This window comes from Monopterus albus, unplaced genomic scaffold, assembly GCF_001952655.1.
Source record: "Monopterus albus unplaced genomic scaffold, M_albus_1.0 scaffold91.1, whole genome shotgun sequence".
Classification (NCBI taxonomy): domain Eukaryota; kingdom Metazoa; phylum Chordata; class Actinopteri; order Synbranchiformes; family Synbranchidae; genus Monopterus; species Monopterus albus.
In genome coordinates this window covers 276,122-277,474 of record NW_018127971.1, presented here as the reverse complement: position 1 = coordinate 277,474, position 1,353 = coordinate 276,122, and positions in this window count along the sequence as shown.

The following is a 1,353-nucleotide window of genomic DNA, read 5'->3' as shown; positions in this document are numbered from 1 at the left end:
GGTCTTAGGCGATTTCTTTTTTTTGACAATATTTCTCCTGCTTTGGAAAACACCCGCTCACAGGGCACAGATGAGGCAGGCGTACACAAGAATGCCACTGCTAACTTATATAAATGGGGATAGACATATTTCTGTCTCTCCCAGTATTGAAGGGGGTCCTCCAGCCTTCCAATATTTGGCTCCATCATGTAGCGTTGGACCTCAATATCTGCGTCTGCTATCACATTCTGTGTTTGTGTTTGCCTGACGCTGTCATCCAGGCGACGCCACAGGTTGTTACCTAAGAAATAAGAAGAGTTGTTTGTGAGTTTAACAGTTCATATAAATGCAACTCAAATGGAATAACAGTAGTACCTTGGGAAACAGCCTCAACAGTTTGTGACGTTGATGGCTGTGGTGGTGGTGAGGAGGAAGAGGAGGTGGTGGTGGCCCTCATTATGGAAGCACATTCTGCTTTCAGTCTTTTTTCTGCTTCACCCGCTTTTGCAGGGCTGAGAAACCCGATTTTTTTTAACCTTGGGTCCAGTAGTGTCGCAAGGCACATAATGCTCATGGTTTGGATCCTATCCAGCTTCTCTCTCAAGAGCATCCTCAGCTTCTCAGCCAGAGAAGACCCAATGGATGGTGGTTTTTCCATTTCTTCTGTGAGGCAATGATCCACCATAGCAAGCAAAGGTATGACCTTTGAGCCAGACACCCTTTTTTCCTGAGAGAGCTCGGTGGTTGCGTTATTAAATGGTCCTAGGACAATCAGACACGCGGAAATTATGCCATATTCCTCTGATGAAATAGGTGAGATGTCTGTTGTGAGACTTGCCAAAGCAGCACCCACTGGCTCTCTTTGCTCAAACAGTCTTTGCAGCATATTGTAAGTGCTGTTCCAGCGGGTTTCCACTTCCTGGATAGGTTTGAGTTGAGGCTTCCCCAATTGTTCCTGGGCCTCTCCTTAAAAAATACTTTTTTGCCCCACTGTACAATTGAAAAAGCATTAATTACATTGTCAAGGCAGCAGAACTATAAACAAAAGTAGCATTAAAGAAACTGTAATTAAGCCACAGAACTTACCTTTGCAGTGGTACTGCTCCTGAAATATCCCACTATCTTCCTGGACTTGGCTCGGATGTCAGAGAGCTCAGGGGTCTGGTAAAGGGCCTTCTTCACCACTAAGTTAAGGGTGTGAGCTACACATATGGCATGTTTGAGCCGTAGCTCCCTTGCACAAGCCCCCATATTGGCAGCCCCATCTGTTACAAGGCATGTAACTTTTTCAGTAATAGCCCATTCCCTCATGAGTGAGCCTTTCACTTGTGCAATATTTTCTGCCGTGTGCGCCTTGGGAAAATGTTGCACTCC